This window comes from Coregonus clupeaformis, unplaced genomic scaffold (assembly GCF_020615455.1).
Source record: "Coregonus clupeaformis isolate EN_2021a unplaced genomic scaffold, ASM2061545v1 scaf0943, whole genome shotgun sequence".
Taxonomy (NCBI): domain Eukaryota; kingdom Metazoa; phylum Chordata; class Actinopteri; order Salmoniformes; family Salmonidae; genus Coregonus; species Coregonus clupeaformis.
In genome coordinates, this window is record NW_025534397.1 from 62,256 (window position 1) to 90,158 (window position 27,903).

General features: G+C 41.9%; 1 pseudogene; it reads left to right on the plus strand.

The window, feature by feature from the left end:
• Window positions 1-3,863: 3,863 nt before the first annotated feature.
• LOC121563407 lies at window positions 3,864-26,008 on the plus strand (annotated as a pseudogene).
• The last annotated feature ends 1,895 nt before the right edge of the window (window positions 26,009-27,903 follow it).

Sequence of the window (27,903 nt, forward strand, 5' to 3'; positions counted from 1 at the left end):
AAAAAGAAAACAGTTTTTTAGAAATGTTTGCAAATGTATTACAAATAGAAAACAGAAATGCCTTTTTACATAAGTATTCAGACCCTTTGCTATGAGACTCGAAATTGAGCTCCGGTGCACCCTGTTTCCATTGATCATCCTTCAGATGTTTCTACAACTTGAATGGAGTCCACCTGTGGTAAATTCAATTGATTAGACATGATTTGGAAAGGCACACACCTGTCTATATAAGGTCCCTCAGTTGACAGTGCATGTCAGAGCAAAAACCAAGCCATCAGGTCAATGGAATTGTCCGTAGAGCTCCGAGACAAGATTGTGTCGAGATCTGGGGAAGGGTACCAAAAAATGTCTGCAGCATTGAAGGTCCCCAAAAACACAGCGGCCTCCATCATTCTTAAATGGAACAAGTTTGGAACCACCCAGCCAAACTGAGCAATCAGGGCGGTGACTAAGAACCCGATCGTCACTCTGACAGAGCTCCAGAGTTCCTCTGTGGAGATGGGAGAACCTTCCAGAAGGACAACCATCTCTGCAGCACTCCACCAATCAGGCCTTTATGGTAGAGTGGCCAGACGGAAGCCACTCCTCAGTAAAAGGCACATGACAGCCCGCTTTGTTTGCCAAAAGGCACCTAAAGGACTCTCAGACCATGAGGAATAAGATTCTCTGGTCTTATGAAACCAAAATTGAACTCTTTAGCCTGAATGCCAAGCATGACGTCTGGAGGAAACCTGGCACCATCCCTACGGTGAAGCATGGTGGTGGCAGCATCATGCTGTGGGGATGTTTTTTAGCGGCAGGGACTGTGAGACTGATCCGGATTGAGGGAAAGATGAACGGAGCAAAGTACAGAGAGATCCTTGATGAAAACCTGCTCCAGAGCACTCAGGACCTCAGACTGGGGCCAAGGTTAACCTTCAAACAGGACAACGACCCTAAGCACACAGCCAAGACAACGCAGGAGAGGCTTCGGGACAGTGGCCCAGCCAGAGCCCGGACTTGAACCCGATCGAACATCTCTGGAGAGACCTGAAAATAGCTGTGCAGCGACGCTCCCCATCCAACATGACAGAGCTTGAGGGGAATGGGAGAAACTCCCCAAATACAGGTGTGCCAACCATGTAGTGTCATACCCAATAAGTTTCAAGGCTGTAATCGCTGCCAAAGGTGCTTCAACAAAGTACTGATTCAAGGTTCTGATTACTTACAGTACCAGTCAAAAGTTTGGACACACCTACTCATTCAAGGGTTTTTCTTTATGTTTTACATTGTAGAATAATAGTGGAGACATCAAAACTATGAAATAACACATTTGGAATCATGTAGTTACTAAAACACAGTTAAACAAATCAATACATATTTTTTATTTGAGATTCTTCAAAGTAGCCACCCTTTGCCTTAATGACAGCTTGACACACTCTTGGCATTCTCTCAACCAGCTTCACCTGGAATGCCTTTCCAACAGTCTTGAAGGAGTTCCCACATATGCTGAGCACTTGTTGGCTGCTTTTCCTTCACTCTGCGGTCCAACTCATCCCAAATAATCTAAATTTGGTTGAAGTCGGGTGATTGTGGAGGCCAGGTCCTGATGCAGCACTCCATCACTCTGCTTCTTGGTCAAATAGCCCTTACACTTCCTGGAGGTGTGTTGGGTCATTGTCCTGTTGAAAAACAAATGATAGTCCCACTAAGTGCAAACCAGATGGGATGGCGTATCGCTGCAGAATGCTGTGGTAGCCATGCTGGTTAAGTGTGCCTTGAATTCTAAATAAATCACTGACAGTGTCACCAGCAAAGCACCCCCACACCATCACACCTCCTCCTCCATGCTTCACGGTGGGAACCACACATACGAAGGTCATCCGTTCACCTACTCTGCGTCTCACAAATGCACGATGGCTGGATCTAAAACTCTCAAATTTGGACTCATCAGACCAAAGGACAGATTTCAACTGGTCTAATGTCCATTGCTCGTGTTTCTTGGCCCAAGCAAGTCTCTTCTTCTTATTGGTGTCCTTTAGTAGTGGTGTCTTTGCAGCAATTCGACCATGAAGGCCTGATTCACGCAGTCTCCTCTGAAAAGTTGATGTTGAGATGTGTCTGTTACTTGAACTCCGTGAAACATTTATTGAGGCTGGTAACTCTAATAAACTTATCCTCTGCAGCATTGTTAACTCTGGGTCTTCCTTTCCTGTGGCGGTCCTCATGAGAGCCAGTTTCATCATAACGCTTGAGGGTTTTGCGACTGCACTTGAAGAAAATTTAAAAGTTCTTGAAATTTTCCAGATTGAACTACCTTCATGTCTTAAAGTAATGATGGACTGTCGTTTCTCTTTGCTTATTTGAGCTGTTCTTGCCTTAAAATGAACTTGGTATTTTACCAAATAGGGCTATCTTCTGTATACCTCCCCTACCTTGTCACAACACAACTGATTGGCTCAAACGCATTAAGAAGGAAATAAATTCCACAAATTAACTTGTAGCAAGGCACACCTGTTAATTGAAATGCATTCCAGGTGACTACCTCATGAAGCTGGTTGAGAGAATGCCAAGAATGTGCAAAGCTGTCATGAAGGCAAAGGGTGGCTACTTTGAGGAATCTAAAATCTAAAATATATTTTGATTTGTTTAACACTTTTTTTTTGTTAATAGATGATTCCATATGTGTTATTTCATAGTTTTGATGTCTTCACTATTATTCTACAATGCAGAAAATAGGAAAAATATAGAAAAACCCTTGAATGAGTAGGTGTGTCCAAACTTTTGACTGGTACTGTATATATGAAGATGTTGTTAAAGATGAATGCTACTAAAGTTGAACTAAATAAGGCTAGATTAAATTTCATGAAAACTATTTTAGTGGTAGTGGGGCAACATGGACTCACTCCATTACAGTATTTGAGGGTCAGTGGTAGTAACATTGGAATACATTTGATAAATCAAACATTTTTGATATTGTCATAAATATTAGTAATGACATCTCTAATTTACGTAAATTCAGTGAAAATCAAGTCGGAGACAAATATGACATTAAAAAGTAATGTAATGGGAGTGTGTAGCTCCTGGAAGTGGGAGGTTCTAGTGAGAGACAGACACACAAGTCTGGGGGAGGTCTCTCATCCAATTCATGTCCTTCCCCAGAGTGGTCCATAATTAACTTCTGCTTGGTTAGCACTTCCAACCAGATATAAGGAGGCTGGGGCCCCAGCATCCATAAGTCAGATACCTTCTTCCTCTGTGGTAAGACCTCTCCACCTCCTTAGATTTTTACATTTGTCTCATCTTTGCACTCAGCATCTGAGGCAGTAGCTAACTGCACTGTTTGAATTGACTTCTGCATGTCTCTTGTAAGATTTTATTAAAAAAGATATAGTTGTTGTATTATGTGTTTTACTTTAAATGTGTTTTATTTCAAATCCGTAACTTTCATTTACAGTCAAAAGTGGTGCTCCTGCACTTGAAAGGGTGGTCTAGAACGTAACTGGGTTTTTAGGGGTATTTATTTGAATTCCTGACAGAATGTGTATTAAAGTGAGTTGCCACTAGGGAAATGAAAGTTATCAGTTGCACCTGTAGTTGAATTTGACATGGCTGTAATGATTTAGTTGAATGTTTTCTAGCCCTTCGGGGGCTAAATGATAAGGCTTTAGACTTGTGTGTTTTCACAACACCCTAATGTTTCACAGGGTCCTCCAAGAAGTACACATTCATCTGTAGAAGGTGAAAAAGAAGGTGAGACATGGTTTGAGTCTTCACATAAAAAGTGATGAGAATATTCTGAGAGATACCGCTCATCTAACTCTGTTGACTGGAGAGGAAGTACCACAGAGTCAATCATGTTTCTTGTTTCATCTCTTTCCTAGTGATCCGTCACCATGAGTACGGATGCTGAGATGCAAATCTACGGCAAGGCTGCCATATACCTCCGCAAGTCTGAGAAGGAGCGGATGGAGGCACAAGCCACGCCCTTTGATTCAAAGAACTCCTGCTATGTGGCAGACAAGGCGGAGCTGTACCTTAAGGGTCTGATCACTGCCAGGGCCGATGGGAAGTGTACTGTAACAGTCACCAAACCTGACGGCACTAAGGAGGTAAGCCTGATCTGAAAAGTATTCAAATTCAAGTTTGTGCAATTACTCTATTTCATTACACTAATTCTTGAAAAATGTACTAAATGCAACAATGAAAAAATACAAATGTTTGTTGTAAGTAGAACACAACCTTCAAGCACATCATTTTTATCGCTGTTATTTTAAAATGGCATTGATTTTTTGTTATTGACTAGTCAAAAATCACCAGTTATTTGTCAGTGGGTGATAAAGTAGTTGGATTAAATGTGGATATGCATTTTTTAAATGATTCAACTTGTATTTAATGAGCAAAAAGCATTCAGTCATGTCCACTTTGATCTGTGTGTAATCTAGATTTCTGACTGTTTCAGGAAGGAAAAGAGTTCAAAGATGCAGACATCTACGAGATGAACCCCCCTAAGTATGACAAGATTGAGGACATGGCCATGATGACCTACCTGAATGAAGCCTCTGTGTTGTATAACCTCAAAGAGCGTTATGCAGCATGGATGATCTATGTAAGAAACCTGCACATACAAACACACACATACATGAACATAATAAATTCACACATACAGTACTATACATAAATTAATGATAGAACCCAAAACATATCGATACTGTAGACCCACATCAGTTCCTGATTGGTGCAGTGGTCTAAGGCACTGCATCGCAGTGCTAGCTGTGCCACTAGAGATCCTGGTTCGAATCCAGGCTCTGTCGCGACCAGGAGACCCATGGGGCGGTGCACAATTCGTCCAGGGTAGGGGAGGGAATGGCCGGCAGGGATGTAGAGCATGGCGTTTGCAACGCCAGGGTTGTGGGTTCCATTCCCACGGGGGGCCAGTATGAAAAAAGATAATGTATGCACTCACTAACTGTAAGTCACTCTGGATAAGAGCGTCTGCTAAATGATTAAAATGTAAATATACCAAAGTACACTCACATTAATCCAGATAAAAGTCCATCTGACTTTATTAATCCCCTAATTTAATTTAATCACTTTCATCCAGACCTACTCTGGGCTCTTCTGTGCCACGGTGAACCCCTACAAGTGGCTCCCTGTGTACGATGAAGATGTTGTCAACGCCTACAGAGGGAAGAAGAGAATGGAGGCTCCACCCCATATCTTCTCCGTCTCTGACAACGCCTTTCAGTTCATGATGATTGGTACGAGCTCACATAGATGGATGGTTGGATCAGTCAATCTCATTTATTTATAAAGCCCTTTTTAAATCAGCAGATGTCACAAAATGCTTATACAAAAACCCAGCCTAAAACCCCAAACAGCAAGCAATGCAGATGTAGAAGCACGGTTGCTAGGAAAAACTCCCTAGAAAGGCAGGAACCAAGGAAGAATCCTAGAGAGAAACCAGGCTCTGACGGGTGGCCAGTCCTCTTCTGGCTTAAGGCCAGATCGTTCTTCAAGATGTTCAAATGTTCGTAGATGACCAGCAGGGTCAAATAATAATCACAGTGGTTGTAGAGGAGGGTGCAACAGGTCGGCACCTCAGGAGTAAATGTCAGTTGACTTTTCATAGCCGAGCATTCAGAGGTCGAGACAGCAGGTGCGGTAGACAGAGAGAGAGAGAGAGAGAGAGAGAGAGAGAGAGAGAGAGAGAGAGAGAGAGAGAGAGAGAGAGAGAGAGAGAGAGAGAGAGAATACTTCAGTCCACACAAGACACCAGATAAGACAGACTGGCCCTAGTTTTCAGTAAAGATTTAACGGTCAAGACCGAGTCAGTGTCTCTCACATGGCTAGACAGACCAATCCATAAAAGTTTACATAAGTGCTGATGGATGGATGGATGGATGGATGGATGGATGGATGGATGGATGGATGGATGGATGGATGGATGGATGGATGGATGGATAGATAGATAGATAGATAATGTTCTAAAATGAAATTCATGATGATGCTATTAATTAAATAATGTCCCCATAATGTTGCTTGAGTATGATAACCAATATGTTTTTTGGTTCCAGATAAGGAGAACCAGTCTGTCCTGATTACGTAAGTTGTTTACTAAAATGTCACTTGAGAAAGTGTTTGTATTGTAATATGTTGGGTCTCTTCGTGTGATGAAATATATGACATTATGAATGGATTAGAGCATTAGGCTATGTGTAATAATGAGTCGATGAGTGGGAATATTTGTTAATTATTTTCTTATGTTAGAAAACAGGTCAACAGTGTATTTTCAATGGTATTTCTTAATGAAACCAATCTGTCACTCAAACATGTAACTAAAACCCCTGTCATATAAACCAGTGGAGAATCCGGTGCAGGAAAGACTGTCAACACCAAGCGTGTCATCCAGTACTTTGCCACCATTGCAGTGTCTGGTGGCAAGAAGGAAGTAGACCCCAACAAAATGCAGGTAGGTTGTGCTCATGATTGGCTTTTTAACACATTTCAGTTTGGTTTTATGTGGAACAATAAATTCCAGTGGTGAATCATGTTTCAAGAAAAATTTTCAAGCAATCGAGAAAAACAAATTTTACCACCTTACCAGCTTCTGAGCAATTTGTGTTTGTCTCAATCAGGGGTCTCTTGAGGATCAGATCATTGCAGCTAACCCTCTGCTGGAGGCTTACGGTAATGCCAAGACAGTGAGGAACGACAACTCGTCTCGCTTTGTAAGTATGAAGGGCATACTGTGGAAGTTACCTTATATTGGACAAATGTAATTCAGTAGTTCCCTACTGTTATGCAGATGTAGGATCTTATTTTGATCACTCTGTTAGATGTTAGATGTATTTGTTGACCTATTTCTAACCCCCATGCACTACTATAGGGTAAATTCATCAGGATTCACTTCCAAGGTGGTAAACTGGCTAAAGCTGACATTGAGACCTGTGAGTTGGTTTTGATTGTTTCTCAATGCTTTCCTAAATTCACACAGATTCTTTGTTGGAGATCATATCATAAAATGTTATCTAATATTTCAATCTCTCTCTCTCTCTCTCTCTCTCTCTCTCTCTCTCTCTCTCTCTCTCTCTCTCTCTCTCTCTCTCTCTCTCTCTCTCTCGCTCTCTCTCACTATGTCTCTCACTTTGTCTCTCACTCTTTCTCTCATTCACTCACTCACTCACTCACTCACTCACTCACTCACTCACTCACTCACTCACTCACTCACTCACTCACTCACTCACTCTTTCTCCCTCAGACCTGCTGGAGAAGTCCAGAGTGTCCTTCCAGCTGCCCGATGAGAGAGGCTACCACATCTTCTTCCAGATGATGACAGGCCACAAACCTGAGATAGTTGGTACGAAAAGAAGAGGTTCATGGGAAATTCTTCCCACCCCCATCTATGGAACTTATTAAAACTATTCATAGTCTACACTAATAATACTATTACAATGAGTACATCCAAGGTAAAAAGGCATCTAGACATGGGTCAGGTCTTTGAGAAATATCTATCAAGTAATGCACTATGATGCACTAGTCCACAAGTCTCAGTCCCCTCTTTTGATGCTATTTATTAAATACTACATGTATCCTTGAGTCCATCTATTGAGTAAAGGAGGGAGAGATACTGTAAAGGTAGGATGGCAGAATTCTAAGAGATTTAACTGACAAGCTGTTCTCTGTTGTCCACAGAAATGGCGCTCATCACCACCAACCCCTACGACTTCCCCATGTGCAGCCAGGGTCAGATCGCTGTGGCCAGCATCAACGACAAGGAAGAGCTGGATGCCACAGATGTGAGTCCAACAAAGGGTTAACCAAACTCTAGATATGGAATTTATAGGACCACCATACACGCTGACTGCACTTGGAAAATCCAACATGTATTTGTTGGTTTGATTCTAAATGCCTTGTGTTAGTTAGGCATGTGGCTCAAGGCAATCTTCATGACTTCACACTTAGCCTTGAGGCACAAACATGTACGACATCCACAAGAGAGAGCGCCACTAAGTACCCTGTGGAACTGTGTAAAACTCCTTTTGTGCTGCCATCTACTAGTGTGATGGTCAAGAGTCAAATCTATCCATCCCATTCATTCTGGAAGGAGCAGCACAGAACTGTAGTGTAACTGAGCAAACTACAGTTCAGTTCATCACTGTTGTACTTCCTCTTTAATGCCAGGATGCCATTACAATCCTGGGCTTCACTAATGATGAGAAGCTTGGCATCTATAAGCTGACAGGAGCTGTAGTGCACCATGGCAACATGAAATTCAAGCAGAAGCAGCGTGAGGAGCAGGCCGAGCCAGACGGCACAGAGGGTGAGTCCCACTCATAGATATACAATATGTAAAGCATTAGTCCCATTCCCAGTCCCAAACATAGAAATAGAACATGTAAGACAGACAGTGCCACATGAAAGTCAGGCAGGAGACCATTTCTAGAGAACAAATTCCAACCTCCAGAAATGATGGATGTGGGTGAATCAAAACCTAACTCACAAAGAAGTTAGCCAAACTATTTTGTCAGTGTGACATCAGAAACAAGTGATCTTGTGTGCCTGAGTCTGTTGTTGTTGGTTCTCTCTCCAGTGGCTGATAAAATCGCCTACCTGCTGGGCCTGAACTCAGCTGAGATGTTGAAGGCGCTGTGCTACCCCAGAGTGAAGGTCGGCAACGAGTATGTGACCAAGGGACAGACTGTGGCTCAGGTAAGGCGGCCAAACACAGCATCTACCATTTTCTGAGCACTGGAATGTTCGTGGGGACGAGTGCTTTGCTTTTTTTGAATAGTGATGTTGTTCTTCCCAAGCTCTTATCACCTTATCACTAGACATGGTCAATATCTCATGTATTAATTTGAGGTATTATTATTACAGGTTAATAACTCAGTCAGTGCTCTGGCCAAGTCTATCTATGAGAGGATGTTCTTGTGGATGGTCATCCGTATCAACGAGATGTTGGACACCAAGAATCCAAGGCAGTTCTATATCGGTGTGCTCGATATTGCCGGGTTTGAGATCTTTGATGTGAGTATGAGACCAGAACAAGACAATTAGTTGTGATTGAGATGGATTACAGAATTGTATGATGAAATTATCCCTTTTAAAATTCAATCAACAGTACAACAGCATGGAGCAGCTGTGCATCAACTTCACCAATGAGAAACTGCAACAGTTTTTCAACCACACCATGTTCGTCCTGGAGCAAGAGGAGTACAAGAAGGAGGGAATCGTCTGGGCCTTCATTGACTTTGGCATGGACTTGGCTGCCTGCATTGAGCTTATTGAGAAGGTAAACTGTCTGTGAGGATTATATTGGACCACAACAGCAAAGCTCATAGGGATCGATGTATGACATATTATCTCAGTGGTACAACGTATCTGACTGTTGAGAACTCAATATGTTTCCTATTATGTGCCTCTAAATGAATATAATCCTATAATAGCATTTTTTACTAAACTAATAAATGTGATCCTAAATGTAAATATCACTAATTTGATATACATCTCTTTTCGTAAAGCCATTGGGCATCTTCTCCATCCTTGAAGAGGAGTGCATGTTCCCCAAGTCTTCAGACACTACCTTCAAGGACAAGCTGTACTCCCAGCATCTTGGAAAAACACAGGCGTTTGAGAAGCCCAAGCCTGCCAAAGGCAAGGCAGAGGCCCACTTCTCCCTGGTGCACTATGCCGGTACTGTGGACTACAACATCACTGGCTGGCTGGAGAAGAACAAGGACCCCCTGAACGACTCAGTTTGTCAGTTATATGGGAAGTCAGGAGTCAAAATTCTGGCTGCCCTGTATCCCGCTGCCCCACCAGAGGGTAAGGCTAGCAACACGTCAACATATTTAATTAATCACTAGCTTCAACTCAGACCCACATTTTCTTTAAAGTCTTTGAATGTATCACAATTTCTCGGGGTGTTTTTCACCGGGTTAATTTATTCATACACTCGGTTAATTCAATCATACAATAAGTGCTATTTTACATAATCTCATTGGCAGCATTTGCCTCTAGATAAGTGTGAAGTTAACCAGAGATTATCTGGTTTATAATTAATGTGCTTGCTGAAGACAAGACCACTCTAGATTTTCTTACATACTCTTATTATTATTCTATTTATTCCACCCGTTCTAGGAAATGTACTTTTCTAGTTATCTTTCACTTTTCCCCATTTTAACAGATAAAGCCAAGAAAGGAGGCAAGAAGAAGGGTGGTTCCATGCAGACTGTGTCCTCCCAGTTCAGGGTTAGCTTTTGAAACGTGTATATTCAGTCATTCAAAAGGTGCATTGATTATAATAAATAATTTATCTGAAAATGGTTTGTAACCCTCTTACAGGAGAACTTACATAAGCTGATGACCAACTTGAGGAGCACTCATCCTCACTTTGTGCGCTGCCTGATCCCCAACGAGTCAAAGACTCCAGGTACCATAAATATTGAGTTAAATATGTCATCTTATCAGTACAGTATCAGTGACTTTAACAAGCCCATTCTTTAACCTGTTTATGTGTATTAAAAGAGACTTGGTTTGTTTTACCAGGTCTGATGGAGAACTTCCTGGTTATCCACCAGCTCAGGTGTAATGGTGTACTGGAGGGTATCAGGATCTGCAGAAAGGGCTTCCCCAGCAGAATCATCTATGCTGACTTCAAGCAGAGGTACACACACACACACACACACACACACACACACACACACACACACACACACACACACACACACACACAAGAAAGATCTGCTCCAAGGGATTCCCCAGCATCAGAATAGGCTTACCTTTTACGTAATATAACCAACCTGTTACAACTTTACATACTTTAAAACTGACTCCTCATTCAGGTACAAAGTACTGAATGCAAGTGTCATCCCCGAGGGCCAGTTCATGGACAACAAGAAGGCTTCTGAGAAGCTGCTTGGTTCCATTGATGTGAATCATGAGGATTACAAGTTTGGACACACCAAGGTCAGTCAAATACCCCCAGCAAAAGCTGACAACAAAATACATTTACATTTACATTTTAGTAATTTAGCAGACGCTCTTATCCAGAGCGACTTACAGTTAGTGAGTGCATACATTTTCATACTGGCCCCCCGTGGGAAACAAACCCCACAACCCTGGCGTTGTAAGCGCCATGCTTGTTATTTCTTCTTCATTTAACTAATGGAAAAGGTGGAAAAACATTGTAGTGTTTTTGTCTTCAAAGTCATACAAGTATAGAAGAGAAACTAAACTCATTATCATGTGCATTGTGTCAGAGTGGTATGACTGCAGGTATCTGTATCCATTATTATTTATCTACAGTGCCATCAGAAAGTATTCACACCCCTTGACTTTTTCCACATTTTGTTGTGTGAAAAGTTGAGATTTATATGGATGTAATTGTGATTTATTGTCAATGATCTACACAAACTATTATAATGTCAAATTGGAAGAAAAATTCTAACATTTATAAAAACAATTGTGAAAAATAAAACACTAATATATCTTGATTGCATAAATATTCAGCCCCCTGAGCCAATACATGTTAGAATGACTTTTGGCAGCGATTACAGCTGTGAGCCTTTCTGGGTAAGTCTCTAAGAGCTTTCCACACCTGGATTGTACAATATTTGAAAAAAATTCTTTAAAAAATTATTCAAGCTCTGTCAAGCTGGTTGTTCATCATTGCTAGACAGCCATTTTCAAGTCAAAACTGTAACTTGGCCACTCAGGAACATTCAATGTCGTCTTGGTAACAACTCCAGTGTAGATTTGGCCTTGTGCTTTGGGTCATTGTCCTGCTGAAAGGTGCATTTGTCTCCCAGTGTCTGTTGGAAAGCAGACTGAACCAGGTTTTCCTCTAGGATATTTGCCTGCGCTTAGCTCTACTCCGTTTCTTTTTATCGTAAAAAAACTCCCCAGTTTTTGCCAATGACAAGCATACCCATAACATGATGCAGCCACCAACATCCAACATCCTTGTGTTGGATTAGCCCCAAACATAACGCGTTCTATTCAGAACATAAAGTTAATTTCTTTGCCACATTTTTTTGCAGTTTTACTTTATTGCCTTATTGCAAACAGGATGCATGTTTTGGAATATACATCTATATAGGCTTTCATTTTTTTCACTCTGTCATTTACGTTAGTGTTGTGGAGTAACTACAATTTTGTTGATCTATCCTCAGTTTTCTGCTATCACAGCCATTAAATACTGTAACTGTTTTAAAGTCACCATTGACCTCATGGTGAAATCCCTGAGCGGTTTCCTTCCTATCCGGCAACTGAGTTAGGAAGGACGCCTGTATCTTTATAGTGACTGGATGTATTGATACACCATCCAAAAGTGTAATCAAGAACTTCACCCTGCTCAAAGGGATAGTCAATGTCTGATTTATTTATTTTACCCATCTACCAATAGGTGCCTTACTTTGCGAGGCATTGAAAAACCTCCCTGTGGTTGAATCTGTTTGAAATTCACTGCTCGACTAAGGGACCTTACAGATAATTGTATGTGTGGGGTACAGAGATGAGTTAGGCATTCAAAAATCATGTTAAACACTATTTTTGCACACAGAGTGAGTCCATGCAACCTATTATGTGACTTGTTAAGCACATTTTTACTCCTGAACTTATTTAGGCTTGCCGTAACAAAGGGGTTGAATACATTTATTTACTTTTTGACTGAAGACCTTTCAGCTTTTCATTTAATTTCACATTCATTAATTAGTAAAAATGTGTCTAAAAACATAATTCCACTTTGACATTATGGGGTATTGTGTGTAGGCCAGTGACACAAAATCTCAATGTAATTTTAAATTCAGGTTGGAAAAAGTTGAGGGCTGTGAATACTTTCTGAAGGCACTGTACAACTGTACAATAACATACAACTTATAAAACAACCTATCACATGGTTTGTTTGTAAGCATTGCAAAGTGTATGTTGTTCAAATCAATATAATGGTGTTGTTCCCCTCTTTTGATTCAACTCTGTGTATCTGTCACCATCTGTGGTTCCATCGATCATGTTAAAATTTGTTTCAGGTGTTCTTCAAAGCCGGTCTTCTGGGTGTCCTGGAGGAGATGAGAGATGAGAAGCTGGCCACTCTGGTCGGCATGGTCCAGGCTCTCAGCCGTGGATTCCTCATGAGGAGAGAGTTTAGCAAGATGATGGAGAGGAGGTGAGGAATAATGGACATCTTGGCAAAGCTTTCTGTCAACCACCTGTATCTAATGCATTATGATAACATGCTGTATATGCTGTGAGTTTTTCAGAATGAGAAAGTACATCTTATAATGCTCTATTAAAGCTTTTGGGTTAATTCATTTATAAAGTCAAAAGATTGATGTAGCAACTAAATATTTTTATAGCTTCAGTTTGGGGTTTGGCTGTTCAATTGTCATTTACATTTGTGGTATTTAACCATTCATTCTTGAAGAATATAAAATGAATCATGAGCTTAGCATGACCGTCAGTCGTTGCATCTAGACCGCTGTCTGTGAATTTAAGAGGGGTTACATTTCCCTAGCCCCATTCCTCAGCTGTAAACAAACAGTGGCGGGGGTGTTCTGTTTTGTTGTTCTTTGAATCCCAGAATGTAGCTTTAAGCATGTCACTCACCATGCCACCCTATCCTTTCTGTCGACCAGAGAATCCATTTACGCCATCCAGTACAACATCCGCTCATTCATGAATGTGAAAACCTGGCCATGGATGAAGTTGTACTTCAAGATCAAGCCCCTGCTGCAGAGCGCAGAGACTGAGAAGGAGCTGGCCAACATGAAGGAGAACTATGAGAAGATGCAGACAGACCTGGCCAAGGCTCTGGCCACGAAGAAGCAAATGGAGGAGAAGTTGGTGTCCCTGACGCAGGAGAAGAATGACCTGGCACTTCAAGTTGCATCTGTGAGTGAAAAACAACCCTAATATGGGCACATTTACACACACATGAACACATACATATGAACAAACTGTGAAGTATGTGGCTAACTCACACATTTTTATTGCCCATGTTATTTATTTAATGAATTTCTACTGATTTGCTCTGATCTCCTTGACTAAAGTGTATATTTTGAAACACAAAGTCAGGCCTATGATTTTTTTATCCTGCTCTGAAACTAGGAAGGAGAGAATCTGAACGATGCTGAGGAAAGGTGCGAGGGGCTCATCAAGAGCAAGATCCAGCTGGAGGCCAAACTCAAAGAGACGACCGAGAGGCTGGAGGATGAGGAGGAGATCAATGCTGAGTTGACTGCCAAGAAGAGGAAGCTGGAGGATGAGTGCTCTGAGCTGAAGAAGGACATTGATGACCTGGAGCTCACCCTGGCCAAAGTGGAGAAGGAGAAGCATGCCACTGAAAACAAGGTCTAGTGTCTTACCATAGACAGTCTAACCAAACAATAATCCAAACAATAATCAACTCAAAACATAGCTTAACAGAAAGGGAATTCAAGTTGTATTTTTGGTGCTGGAAAAAATAAGACACAAAATAGTTAAATTTCAGTTGCGGGGTACTCCCCACATTCATTGCATGTTCTGTTCCCCCTCATTTATGACTTCCATTCAGTACACTGGCATGGTGTACACTGCCATATAGTGTTGAATCTATAGTACAGTACTTGTTGACACATGTCTAATTGAAATGAATGCAATATATAACAAACAAAATCTCCCCTTTATGGTGAAGTATAATTATGTTAATAATTATGACAATTTTCAGGTTAAAAACCTGACAGAGGAGATGGCATCTATGGATGAGAGTGTTGCCAAGCTGACCAAGGAGAAGAAAGCCCTCCAAGAGGCCCACCAGCAGACACTGGACGACCTGCAGGCAGAGGAGGACAAAGTCAACACTCTGACCAAGGCCAAGACCAAGCTGGAACAGCAAGTGGATGACGTGAGTGGAGTTCGACATTTTAACCATGATAGAATGTAAGATGATATTATCTTCTGTTGTTTAGATTTGAACAATATATGTGTTTTTATCTTATAGCTTGAGGGTTCTCTGGAGCAAGAGAAGAAGCTCCGTATGGACCTAGAGAGATCCAAGAGAAAGCTGGAGGGAGATCTGAAACTGGCCCAGGAGTCCATAATGGACCTGGAGAATGACAAGCAGCAGGCTGATGAGAAAATCAAGAAGTAAACACAAACAAATGACTACAGTATCAGCTGCTATAATGGTTGTTCTTGATTAATTATGAATTAGCATTTGCATGTCATTCTTAAAAGCAATGTGAATGGTATTATACTCCCTTTACACTAACAAACCTAAACCAACTCTGCAATCAACGTGTTTGTGTTTTTTTAGGAAGGAGTTTGAGACCACTCAGCTCCTCAGCAAGGTTGAGGATGAGCAGTCTCTGGGAGCTCAGCTGCAGAAGAAGATCAAGGAACTCCAGGTACAGTACAGGATATACGCGCCAGTACAGAAAAGCACACATCTGAATCATTTCCGGTAAAAATTGTTCTGTTAGCATACATGTTTCCCGGTGGCTTCTGATGGCTGAGTAGGCTGGAAGATGGTGTTTCTTGCTGGTGCTTCTTACCATTGTGGGTTTGCTTCCTGCATGGGACACTGTCTACTGAATATTTTACTGTAAATGGCTTTGTATTAACACATTTATGCAAAATATACATACTATTATTATTTGTTTCAATTGTATTGTAGTGTTCATCCTCCCTGCTCCTGCCCCCTGTTCTAGGCCCGTATTGAGGAGCTGGAGGAGGAAATTGAGGCTGAGCGTGCTGCCAGGGCTAAGGTTGAAAAGCAGAGGGCCGATCTCTCCAGGGAACTTGAGGAGATCAGCGAGAGGCTGGAGGAGGCCGGAGGCGCCACTGCTGCTCAGATTGAGATGAACAAGAAGCGTGAGGCTGAGTTCCAGAAGCTGCGTCGTGATCTTGAAGAGTCCACCCTGCAGCATGAGGCCACAGCTGCCGCTCTGCGCAAGAAGCAGGCTGACAGTGTGGCTGAGCTCGGGGAGCAGATCGACAACCTGCAGCGCGTCAAGCAGAAGCTGGAGAAGGAGAAGAGCGAATACAAGATGGAGATTGATGACCTCTCTAGCAACATGGAGGCCGTCGCCAAGGCTAAGGTGAGTAGTGATGTTTTGGTCAAGCAGTGTTGAGGAGGGTCAACTACATTACCATTCAACTGAACTGAGGTTGACAGGAGTCCCAAATATAAATAAATTATGGTAAATGTTTCACTAACAGGGCAATCTGGAGAAGATGTGCCGTACTCTTGAGGACCAGCTGAGCGAGCTGAAGACTAAGAATGATGAGAATGTTCGCCAGGTCAACGACATCAGCGGACAGAGGGCCAGACTCCTGACAGAAAATGGTACCATCAACAATGAACAACAATTCAATGCTTTCCTTCAGTAGAACACAATAACATATGTTGGGGGCTGTATCCACATAATTTCTACTGTACTATTCTCCACCTAACAATGCCCTATGATAGCTCCAAATACATTTTCAATCTTAGAGAACAGAGACCCTATTAACTAGATATCCCTCTATCCCTGCAGGTGAGTTTGGCCGCCAGCTGGAGGAGAAGGGAAGCCCTGGTGTCTCAGCTGACCAGAGGAAAACAGGCCTTCACCCAGCAGGTGGAGGAGCTGAAGAGGGCTATTGAGGAGGAGGTCAAGGTAAGGGACCCAAAATGGAGAGTTTAGAGCCATATCTTCACATAGACGGTGACTACGCCACCCTCAGAGACTTACCGTATTTTGTTTAACTATCTCTCTAATCTCTCTTTGTCTCTTTCTCTCTCACAGGCTAAAACGCACTGGCCCACGGTGTCCAGTCTGCCCGCCATGACTGTGACCTCCTGAGGGAGCAGTTTGAGGAGGAGCAGGAGGCCAAGGCAGAGCTGCAACGCGGTATGTCCAAGGCCAACAGTGAGGTGGCTCAGTGGAGGACTAAGTATGAAACTGATGCCATCCAGCGCACAGAGGAACTGGAGGAGGCCAAGTGAGTCGCACGCAACAGCAACTCAGATATAGGGTGTGGATGGTGCGGAGGGTAGGGGGGCTCTGAGAAAATGTTATGTCAATATATATTGTAACATATGTTTCAAACTGAAAAACCACCCTCTGTTGTCCAACAGGAAGAAGCTGGCCCAACGTCTGCAGGAGGCTGAGGGAGACCATCGAGGCGACCAACTCCAAGTGCGCCTCCCTGGAGAAGACCAAGCAGAGGCTGCAGGGAGAGGTGGAGGACCTCATGATTGATGTTGAGAGAGCCAACGCATTGGCCGCCAACCTCGATAAGAAGCAGAGGAACTTTGACAAGGTGAAAAAGAATAAACCTATATTTTTGATCATTTGTACAATTGTAGCATATTTCTAATTTAAAAACTCTTCATCAATGACTTCTAATGAAAATCCCATGTATTTCCCTAGGTTCTGGCAGAGTGGAAGCAGAAGTATGAGGAGGGTCAGGCTGAGCTGGAAGGAGCTCAGAAGGAGGCTCGCTCTATGAGCACTGAACTCTTCAAGATGAAGAACTCCTACGAGGAGGCTCTGGATCATCTGGAGACTCTAAAGAGAGAGAACAAGAACCTGCAACGTGAGCGTTTGACAGCAATTCTATGTGGCTAATGTTTGACTAGTGTTTTGAAAATGGAGGGAACTGTAATCATCAACATTAATATTACATCATTTCAGAATTTTCATGTACAGTATATACAGTCGTATGAAAAAGTTTTGGCACCCCTGACAATTTCCATGATTTCCATTTATAAATAATTGGGTGTTTGGATCAGCAATTTCAATTTGATCTATCAAATAACTGATGGACACAGTAATATTTCAGTAGTGAAATTAGGTTTATTGGATTAACAGAAAATGTGCAATATGCATCAAAACGAAATTAGACAGGTGTATACATTTGGGCACTCCAACAGAAAAATCACATCAATATTTAGTAGAGCCTCCTTTTACTAAAATAACAGCCTCTAGACACTTCCTATAGCCTCTAATGAGTGTCTGGATTCTGGATGAAGGTATGTTGGACCATTCCTCCTTACAAAACATCTCCACTTCAGTTAGGTTTGATGGTAGCCGAGCATGGACAGCCCGCTTCAAATCATCCCACAGATTCTCACTGATAGAGAATCTGTGGGATGATTTGAAGCGGGCTGTCCATGCTCGGCTACCATCAAACCTAACTGAAGTGGAGATGTTTTGTAAGGAGGAATGGTCCAACATACCTTCATCCAGAATCCAGACACTCATTAGAGGCTATAGGAAGTGTCTAGAGGCTGTTATTTTAGTAAAAGGAGGCTCTACTAAATAGGTCTGGGGACTGGGATGGCCATTCCAGAACATTGTACTTGTTCCTCTGCATAAATGCCCGGGTAGATTTTGAGCAGTGTTTTGGGTCATTGTCTTGTTGAAATATCCAGCCCCGGGCGTAACTTCAACTTTGTGACTGATTCTTCAATATTATTCCCAAGAATCTTCTGATATTGAGTGGAATCCATGCAACCCTCAACTTTAACAATATTCCCAGTACCGGCACTGGCCACACAGCCCCACAGCATGGTGGAACCCCCACCAAATTGTACTGTGGGTAGCAAGTGTTTTTCTTGGAACGCTGTGTTCTTTTGCCGCCATGCATAACGCCCCTTGTTATGATCAAATAACTCAATCTTTGTTTCATCAGTCCACAACATCTTATTCCAAAATTAAGCTGGCTTGTCCAAATGTGCGTTTGCATACCTCAAGCGACTCTGTTTGTGGCGTGTGTGCAGAAAAGGCTTCTTCCACATCACTCTCCCGTACAGCTTCTCCTTATGCAAAGTGCGCTATTTTGTTGAACGATGCACAGTGACACCATTTGCAGCAAGATGATGTTGTACGTCTTTGGAGGTGGTCTGTGGGCTGTTTTTGACCATTCTCACCATCCTTCGCCTTTGCCTCTCCGATAGTTTACTTGGCCTGCCACTTCTGGCGTTAACAAGAACTGTGCCTGTGGTCTTCCATTTCCTTACTATGTTCCTCACAGTGGACACAGACAGCTTACATCTCTGCGATAGCTTTTTGTAGCCTTCCCCTAAACCATAATGTTGAACAAACTTTGTTTTTAGGTCATTTGAGAGTTGTTTTGAGGCCCCCATGTTGTCACTCTTCAGATGAGAGTCAAATAGAACAACAACTTGCAATTGGCCACCTTAAATACCTTTTCTCATGATTGGATGCACTTGTCTATGAAGTTCAAGGCTTAAATGAGCTCAACAAACCAATTGTGTGTTCCAATTAATCAGTGCTAAATAGTTACAGGTATATTTATTATGTATTTTTTTTACTTACATTTACATTTACATTTTTAGTCATTTAGCAGCCGCTCTTATCCAGAGCGACTTCCAGTTAGTGAGTGCATACTTTTTAAAATTATTTTTCATACTTGTAGTCGGTATTCCTTTGAATATCCCAAAGAAGTGGAAGGCGATTAGATTTGAAAGACCGTGTGAAGTGCTGTTAATTAATTAACTGTTAATATGATTTAATGTCAAATTCAGTGCATTGGCGATACTCATTGAAAATCTCCCAAGTCTAAACTGCTCCTGTTTGTGTGTGTGTGTGCAGAGGAGATCTCTGACCTGACTGAGCAGATCGGAGAGACTGGCAAGAGCATCCATGAGCTGGAGAAGGCCAAGAAGACCGTGGAGACAGAGAAGTCTGAGATCCAGACCGCTCTGGAGGAGGCTGAGGTACAAACTACAGCTGTTTGATGGGAAAAGCAGTGTTACACTAGCAATGCCAGCTACAGTCTAATGCTCCCTGTATTGGTGTTTATTGTAGTCATACATATTTAATTCCTACATCCAAATGTATTGAACACTTCTGTTTGTCCAGGGCACACTGGAGCACGAGGAATCCAAGATTCTGCGTGTGCAGCTGGAGCTCAACCAGATCAAGGGTGAGGTGGACAGGAAGATTGCTGAGAAGGACGAGGAGATGGAGCAGATCAAGAGGAACAGCCAGAGGGTGGTTGACTCCATGCAGAGCACCCTGGACTCTGAGGTCAGGAGCAGGAATGACGCCCTGAGGGTGAAGAAGAAGATGGAGGGAGACCTGAACGAGATGGAGATCCAGCTGAGCCACTCCAACAGGCAGGCCGCTGAGGCCCAGAAACAGCTGAGGAACGTCCAGGGACAGCTCAAGGTAAAGGGATTGGGACATCAAGCTTAAAAATCTGAACATGGAGAGGGATTTGTTTGTAAATCTGTAGAAAATAATAGAACAGAGGAATTGAATAGAGTGGACTATGTACTGTAGAAAGGTAGGGATATTGGGGAAATTCTTACCAATGAACAATTCCATCACCCATCTTATCACCCCTACTTCCACAAGTCCTAACGAACATATGTCATTGTGGACCCCAGGATGCCCAATTACACCTTGATGATGCCGTCCGCGCCGCAGAGGACATGAAGGAGCAGGCAGCCATGGTGGAGCGCAGAAACGGTCTGATGGTGGCTGAAATCGAGGAGCTGAGAGTTGCTCTGGAGCAGACAGAGAGAGGCCGCAAAGTGGCTGAGACTGAGCTGGTAGACGCCAGCGAGCGTGTTGGCCTGCTGCACTCCCAGGTATGGGTCAAAAGCCATTTCTAATGAAACTCAACAAAACATACCGTTTAAACACACCTGGAATTCGACAATGCTTGCTTTTAGATTTTCAGAATTTCATCCTTGTAAGTTCTCTTGAGAGCCAAACAAATCATATTTTTATCTCCTTCAGAACACCAGCCTTCTGAACACCAAGAAGAAGCTAGAGACTGATCTGGTGCAGGTGCAGGGAGAGGTGGACGACATCGTCCAGGAGGCCAGGAATGCAGAGGAGAAGGCCAAGAAGGCCATCACTGATGTGAGTCCTTGAATTACATCAACTTGATTTGTCCCTAAGGGCCAATGGTAGCTGGGCTGGTTAAGAACAACAAAGATCTCACAGGGATGTTATGATTGGTGCAAATTGAACCATAAATTAAACAAACTACTTGCCAGGCGGCCATGATGGCTGAGGAGCTGAAGAAGGAGCAGGACACCAGCTCTCACCTGGAGAGGATGAAGAAGAACCTGGAGGTCACAGTCAAGGACCTGCAGCACCGCCTGGATGAGGCTGAGAATCTGGCCATGAAGGGAGGCAAGAAGCAGCTCCAGAAACTGGAGTCCAGGGTGAGTTAACAGCAGGGTGGATTAGGGTGGATTGAAAGACAGATTGATGGAAATGTATTTGATCATAAAAATACTCAGGAGCATTGTGTAATGACTTTTCTCTCAATAACCCACATAGATCAGGGGTTCCCAAACTTCTTCGCATAGGGGACCCCTTTTGTGATAGCGAATTCATCAGGGACCGCCTCATATAATCAGAACACAACTCCTACTTTAGAGTGCGATGAAAATACCATCCACGCAGTTTTACTATGATTTTAGCAATACATGGTCAGACTAATCAAGTCTTGGCCCCTGGGAAACAACATTTGAAAGTCCCCTTTCTTGGCATCAGAGGGAATATTTTCCAGTTTAAAAGCTTAAATTACAGTGAAATTATGTTGAAAACAAAAACATTGGGAATATGTTACACTTATGTAGTGGAGTTGAGAAGAATTGGAGCTTTCAAATAAAGTCAAGATATAAGAATGGGTTTATCTAGTTGTTTGTTTAGGCTTGTACAGTTCTTCTAAACTGCCATTTCAGTCATAGATTCAGTAATAATAATAATAATAATAATAATAATAATAATAATAATAATAATAATAATAATAATACAAATTCACAATACATAAACACACATTCATCCAATTCATCTTATAGTAATATTTTATTTACATCTAGTTACATTTCTTTCATTTCTTTCTCTCTCTAGATCGCTAGCTACATGTCTCATTCACTCTGCTGCAAAAGGGCCGTTACTAGGGAAGCTAGAGTTGCTTTATGGGGCTACCAGCTAGCAGGCTAACGGCTAAATTAGCTTGTAGGCTAGAGGATTTTCATAAGTTCATAAAAACATGAAAACATAACATAACATCTTAACAAACATATGTATATACTCCGGAAACGTTACTCTCTAGAATATGGTGCTTTTCCACTCGCTTACCTTAAAAATAAAGACATAAAAATGTATGTCGGTGCTTCTGTCTTGCTGTGGACTCACCTGGCAAACTTCTTTCAACCTAGCGAGCCCATAATTGAAGTAATCTCACAGCCAGGGTTGCCAGGTCTCGCCAGATCATTTTCCATCAATGGATGTTATGCTTGTTTGACTGCTATGATTGTCAATAAATCCCTTATGTGCATAACTATAGATAAATCCAACAGTAGAGTTTTAGGGATGAAAGTTGGACAGAGGATCTAGAAATCTCTGTGCAAGAAACACTTGGACGAACTTAAAAAAAACTAATGTTAGGCTATTATCTGGCAATTGTCCAGTTATTATGTGCCAGATGTTGTGACTACAATGCGTTATAAATGGCCTATTTGGGAGATTGACTTGTCATTTCAATAGGTATAGGCTAGGTCTACTGATTAAACTCTGGGTTTATGATTGTAATTCAACTTTGCCATGGTTTGGTTAGCTAGATGCAGGTAGCCTATAGCCCCTGATAGGCTACTGTAGCCTAGGCAACGATTTAGCAGCTTGCTTAGTTCAAATTAACAGACTAATTTATTTAACATGAATAGCGAGGCGATTTCGAGGTAAGAAGTGCTTCTGTTGCCCAAAAGCCTGCTGGAACGGGCTACTGAGGATGGGGTCGTAATTTAAATCACTGAATCATATATTAATAATATGGATATGAACTGAATAGGCCTATGCTTGTCAACAACAGCCAGTGATTTTTTTGTTTTGTTTTTACCTGTAGCCTAATCTGACTGATTGTTACCTTCAATCTAATGCATTCTAACACCAGCTATAGAACTGTGACCATGATCACAATTTATAACTTACCATTTCAGTAACTAAACATTGTCATTAATAATTTCATTCGAACACAAGGCTACAACAACAATAAGCAGAAATTAAAGGCTATTTATTACATCTGTTTGCAAGCAGCAGGTAGGCTACACAAGTGGCACAAATTGATTTGCAATGACTCCAGTGTTATCGTAATTTCAACATATTTATTGTATCAAATGGTAGGCTACAGTAGCCTACATAGGCATATAAATTAATAGGCTACTTAATGGCCACCTTTAATGTCAATTTCATTGTGGATTTTTCCCCATAACAGAAGCACGCGAGGGACTTTCATAACTTCTATTTAAAATGTCCACTCGCGCAACCCTCGAGACCCAAGAACTGCACATGCGTAAAAGCTTTTGCTTGATATAAGCAAAGTCGACATTAGAATGATGTTTAAACCACCTCCGAGCTCATTTATCTAATGCGCTCTAGAGCGTCTAAAGTCGTTTTACTGTGCTTTGAAATTAGGTGATGACATCATTTAGTGACTTCTAGTGACTTTTAGGACAGCCAATAGCTAATTTCCTTACTGAGGAGTTAGCAACACTGCTCACGTGACTCGTCAGTCAACACACACACACACACACACACACACACACACACACGCACACACACACACTCCTCTGGCCCTCCACCTCCCCACCACTCAATTAAATTAAATTCAAAGGGCTTTATTGGCATGGGAAACATATGTTTACATCTATATTTTTTTTCAAAAAAAATCCCATGGCGGCCGTGGTGTAATTTAGAAGTAACCCAAAAAAAAAACGACATCGTTTTCAAAGTAGCCCAATTTTGTGGGAGAACTGCAAAATGGCAAACCCTGCTCACAACATGAATACAGGCGAGTGGTGGCCTCTAGTGGTCATACTGGCACAGTATCATACGCCGCTAAATACATGCCACAATTGATTAAAAAAAGTCATATATATTATAAAATACAAGAAGAATTTAGTTGAAACAATTGATCGTTGTCGGAATACTGCGCATACCAATATCCCTGTGAGGCGCCCGCACCCATGGATAGAGTACTGTGCATACCAATATCCCTGTGAGGCGCCCACACCCATGGATAGAGTACTGTGCATACCAATATCCCCTGTGAGGCGCCCCACCCATGGATAGAGTACTGTGCATACCAATATCCCTGTGAGGCGCCCCACCCATGGATAGAGTACTGTGCATACCAATATCCCTGTGAGGCGCCCACACCCATGGATAGAGTACTGTGCATACCAATATCCCTGTGAGGCGCCCGCACCCATGGATAGAGTACTGTGCATACCAATATCCCTGTGAGGCGCCCACACCCATGGATAGAGTACTGTGCATACCAATATCCCTGTGAGGCGCCCGCACCCATGGATAGAGTACTGTGCATACCAATATCCCTGTGAGGCGCCCGCACCCATGGATAGAGTACTGTGCATACCAATATCCCTGTGAGGCGCCCACACCCATGGATAGGGTACTGTGCATACCAATATCCCTGTGAGGCGCCCGCACCCATGTTGTGCATCTAAGGGTTAAGAACATAAATAGTGGATGAATACTATTCCACTGTATTGTTTTGGACCCTTTAAACTTGTTCCACAGATCCCTGGTAGTTTAATCTGTTGTTGCTAGCAATATTCATGAACAAATTGAAATTGGAAATTGCACTTTGGGAACCACTTGTAAAAGTACATAGGGACAGACAACAATTGTGCCTCCTTGACTGGGTAGAAGACTATACCTCTGTTTTATAAAGATGTGTTATGTCTGATTTCACCACCTCAAACAAATGCCTACATTTATTTATTTCACAAAGGTGCGTGAGCTCGAGACTGAGGTGGAGGCCGAGCAGAGAAGAGGTGTAGACGCAGTCAAGGGAGTCCGCAAGTATGAGCGCAGAGTCAAGGAGCTCACTTACCAGGTAAGAGAAAGTGCCTTCTTCACTCACTTGACACTAACACAGACAGGTTTGTGTATAGAACTATACTGACATTGATTCTTTGATCTTCTCCCACAGACTGAGGAGGATAAGAAGAACGTTAGCAGACTTCAGGACCTGGTAGATAAGCTGCAGTTGAAAGTGAAGGCCTACAAGAGGCAGGCTGAGGAAGCGGTGAGTCACAGACTTAGTCAAATACTCTGAAAGCATAAATTCGAAAAAAATAAATCCCCCTAAAAAACTTAATGTCCATACAGTTTAATTGAAGTAAGTGTTGCTACTTCACATTGCTGTACTGGGGGCTGGTCTAGTGATAGTGCTGGAGGCAGCGGTTTGATCCCCTGTTCCGCCACTCACTTTCTCTGCTGTATCATCCATCTCCCTATATACATTGCTATCCTGTATCTGTCAATATGTTTGTTATGTTGAAAATACCTTTAAAAACATTTATTTGCTACCTGAAGCATTAAACTTTAAATGCTGATGTTCCGCTCTCCATCTCTTTTCTTCACCCAGGAGGAAGCAGCCAATAGCCATATGTCTAAGTTCAGGAAGGTTCAGCATGAGCTGGAGGAGGCTGAGGAGCGTGCTGACATCGCTGAGACTCAGGTCAACAAGCTCAGAGCCAAGACCCGTGACACTGGAAAGGTACAGAACTGCTGCAAAACCTTCACCTGGTCAATACTGACCTTTTACACTCATTCAACTGTATTTAAGACCTCTAAGAAGCACATTTCAGGTAGGGCAAAATAATCTAATAACATTAATTCAGTTGGTACTTCAACATTGAAAATCCAAGCTGAGCAATAAATGCTTGATCCATTATATTCTATCCAAGTCTATCCATCTATTTATCATGTTCATTATTATTACTGATCCATTATATTCTGTCCAAGTCTTTCCATATATTTATCATGTTCATTATTATTACTGATCCATTATATTCTATCCAAGTCTATCCATATATTTATCATGTTCATTATTATTACTGATCCATTATATTCTTTCTTTCTTCTTACAGGGCAAAGAAGTTGCTGAATAAACAAGACCAAGTCTTATCATTTTCCTGTGTTGCATAAAATATGATTTTCATGGTGAAATGTTGAGCATTGATTAAAAACATGTAGACCTACATACACTTCCTTTGTGACTGTGGACTTATTACTCAGCAAACAGCTTTTTCATACCATAAAAATATTGTACTTTAAATAATGGAGCAATCTGGGATTCCAACAACTTCAAAGTGGTCACCCCGACAAAGCGTTCACATCAGCTGAGGGATGAGGCTGGAGAAATATAACCACTCAAATTCATACTGAGCTATGGATGTAAGGACTGACCAGCTAAACGTCTAAATTATAGTTTTAACCCTATACACTCAGGGGAATTGGCTTATATGGACAGGCCCAAATGTAAATATTTCTGAATGAAAAATATACGAGAAGCATACGCATAAGCATGGTAGCAATTGAAAGGGAACGCTTTGGAGATGGACCGGATTTCTGTATTTGAATTTTGTCACAGATTATGCACACATGAATCTATTGTGGACACACTACGTAAATATAACTGGTGATCGAGCATCTGACCAAATTACGTGAGATTTTAGTTCTGGGTTTAACCAATATGATGTAAACCAGAGGAGGCTAGTGGGAGGAGCCATAGGAGGACGGGCTCATTGTAATGTCTGGAATGGGATAAATGGAACCGCATCAAACATGTTGTTTCCATAGGTTTGATACCGTTCCATTTATTCCATTCTAGCCATTACAATGAGCCTGTCCTCCTATAGCTCCTCATTCCTGGAAAATGTCTCTTTCATAGGCTATAGAATAGTCTGATTATGCTGCGTTCAAAACAACTGGGAACTCGGAAATCTCCAACTTCAGTGCATTCAAGACCACTGGGAACTATGGGGGAAAAAACGAGCTCCGATTTGAACGGTCATCCAACTCGGAATTCCAAGTCGGAAACTCTGGCATCTTTCTACAGCTCCCACTTTCCGACCTGAAGATCACTGACGTCATGATTTGACCAAGTTTTTTTTCTCAAGTTCCCAGTTGAAAGCACCATAAATCCTCACGAAATCATGAAAATAAAATAATTAGATATCTCATCAATCTTAATTTATTTGATTTAAGAACACTGTAGTCTTAAAGTCACTTGATGATAACTGAACTATACATGGACAACATTTTCACAAAATAAACTTCAGAACCTCTCTTCTCTGTACATTATAATTCATCTGTAACTGTCAAGTAAAACAAAGCTTTAAACAACGTTTAAGTGATCCTGAATCCAGAAAATGAATGGTGAAGTCACTTCCAGACACAGTAGACTCCTCCTCCTCACCACTCTATAATCATGGACAACATTTTCACAAAATAAACTTCATAATCTCTCTTCTCTGTATATTATTATTTTTATACATTATCTTTGCGTTCTGTAATTCAGGGATGACTGATATTAAAGCAAAGTCATCATCTGTGTATATTCCACACATAATACTTTTTTTGGAATCCTTCGCCACCCTTTTCTCACGAAAGCGACAGATAGCTTGAACTAGTCATGACTATTCAACAAAACAATAAATACTTTTCTAGTTTATTTCCAGCAAATGTCTTAAGTTACATGATTGTATAGCTAGCAAAGGAGTTTTGATGTTGGGGGTCCAGTATTTATGAAGTTTGGCTTTGAGGACAAAAACTAGCATAGTTCAGCTAGGCAGCTAGTTTAGCGTGGGAAAACCGTGGAAAACAAGCTCGGGACAGGATATAGCTGGGCGCACATGCGCACTAGGCTAATTCAGGACACAGATTGTAGTTTCTATGCCCTGTTATCAGAAGCTGGTGGCGAAACGAATACATCAGATGCCAAATATTAAAGGAGATCGAATCGACATACAATCCCGAAATCATCTCTAACTGTCAAGTGAAACAAAGCTTAAAATGATGCTTAAGTGAATCTGAATCCAGAGAATTAAAGGTGAAGTCGCTTCCAGACACGGTAGACTCCTCCTCCTCACCACTCTAT